The following is a 2,112-nucleotide window of genomic DNA, read 5'->3' as shown; positions in this document are numbered from 1 at the left end:
CCTATAGCGAAACACTATTGTTCACCCAAAGCATACTAACTTCTTCTGTTCTAGGCACCAGGAACTGGACTAAAAGTTTTATGTTCAGTACTCATGTAAAGCATAGAAAGTAGCCGGGCTCGGTGGCTCAGCCTGTAATCCCACGCCTTTGGGAGGCTGAGGTGAGTGGATTGCCTGAGCCTGTGGGTCCGAGACCTGCCTGGGCAACTTGGCGAGACCTCATCTCTACAATAAATCAAAAAATTAACCGGGCGTGGTAGCACGCGCCTGTAGTTCCAGCTCCTTGAAAGGCTGAGGCGGAAGGATCGCGGAAGCCAGCAGGTCGAGGCTGCGGTGGCCGGGAGGAGCTACTGCACTCCAGTCTGGGCGACAGAGTGAGACTCCAACTCAAAAATAAATAAATAAATAAAAATGTTCCTCATTACTTAAAAAAAAAAAAAAGCATAGAAAGTTAAATAATTTGGTTGAAATCAAACAACTTAAAAAGAAGAGTTGTAGCCGGGCTCGGTGGCTCAGCCTGTAATCCCGCGCCTTTGGGAGGCTGAGGTGAGTGGATTGCCTGAGCCCGCGGGTTCGAGACCCACCTGGGCAGGCAAGACCTCATCTCTACAATAAAATAAAAAAATGATCCGGGCGTGGTAGCGCACGCCTGTAATTCTGGCTACTCGGAAGGCTGAAGCGGAAGGATCGCCGGAGGCCAGCGGGTCGAGGCTGTGGTGGCCGGGAGCGGCCACTGCGCTCCAGTCTGGGCGACAGAGTGAGACTCCGACTCAAAAAAAAAAAAAAAAATACATTATTTCAGCTGGGCTCCGTGGCTCAGCCTGTAATCCCAGCACTTTGGGAGGCCAAGGCGAGTGGATTGCCTGTGTCCATGGGTTCAAGACCAGCCCAGGCAACTTGGTGAGATCTCGTTTCTACAATAAAGCAAAAATTAGCTGGGTGTGGTAGTATGCACCTATAGTTCTAGATACTTGGAAGACTGAGGTGGAAGAATCGCCAGAGCCCAGCAGATTGAGGCTGCAGTGGCCAGGAGTGTGCCACTGCACTCCAGTCTGGGCAACAGAGTGAGACTCCAACTCAAAAAAAAAAAAAAAAGAATACATTATTTCATTGTTTTTTTTTCAGTGTTCTTGTTTTTAAATGTGCAGGTGTTAAACTCCCTTTAGAATATGCACCAGGAATATGTTTATCTCTTCTACCAGCTAGGTTTGCTTCAGCTTGAGAGATAATGAGAAGATAGAGTATATATTTTACATACTCATTTGTCTGTCTGAACCAATTTCTATATCTTTAAGTGGAGGAGAATAATATCCATTTTAATTACCTTTGACTTTCAACTTTTATCTTCACCTCAAGCCCTTTTGCTTGAACTCTTGACTCACATTCATTTGTCAACATTTTCCATTAATTCATTCTTTTTTTTTAGTCAAAAAAACTTTTATTATAATTCACATCTTTTATAGAAAAATAAATGTAACAAAGGTGTCAGGATTGTACTAAAAAATCACACATTTATGCAGGTTGCTCCACTTCCACTTGGGATAAGGCTCTCCCAACATCAGCTCCAGCAGCTGCACTTGTCCCAGGCCACTATGCAGATACCACCCTGGGCACACTTCGCTCAGCCCGCGGGGCAGCAGGAGCAGCATCTCAGTCTTCTTGCAGGACAGGCATTTGCACTCTTTGTACTTGCAGGAGCCAGCACAGGCATTGCCAGCGGCGCAGGAGCAGTTGGAGTCCATGTCCATTCATGTGAGGCTGGAGTTGTAGGAGAGAGGGAAGAGGCAGGGGAGCACATGGAAGGTTTCCATTAATTCATTCTTTTAGCAAGTATTTACTAAGCAGTTACTATGTGTCAAACACTGTTCTAGGCATAAGAGATACAGCAGTGATCAGGACAAGCCGAGTCTCTGTCCTCTTAGAACTTTCACTGCAATAAAGAAAAAAAGTAATAAACAAGATAACAAAGTAATGTGTGTCCCATGTTTCAGGATGATGAATGCTAAGTAAGCGGAAGAGGGGTTGAGGAAGATGGGGAATGCAAGGAGAAAGGAAAGAGAATTGCCATTGGGCAGGAGGTTGAGGAGGTAGAATGCAATTTTAGACGAGGAT

General features: G+C 45.5%; 1 pseudogene; it reads right to left on the bottom strand.

Moving 5' to 3' along the window:
- Positions 1–1,558: 1,558 nt before the first annotated feature.
- LOC103258132 lies at positions 1,559–1,742 on the bottom strand (annotated as a pseudogene).
- Between the last annotated feature and the right edge of the window lie 370 nt (positions 1,743–2,112).

Source organism: Carlito syrichta, unplaced genomic scaffold, assembly GCF_000164805.1.
Source record: "Carlito syrichta isolate Samal-C Ts95f unplaced genomic scaffold, Tarsius_syrichta-2.0.1 Scaffold301969, whole genome shotgun sequence".
Lineage (NCBI taxonomy): Eukaryota > Metazoa > Chordata > Mammalia > Primates > Tarsiidae > Carlito > Carlito syrichta.
The sequence above is the reverse complement of the archived record's forward strand: the minus strand, read 5'-3'. Positions and strand labels throughout refer to the sequence as shown.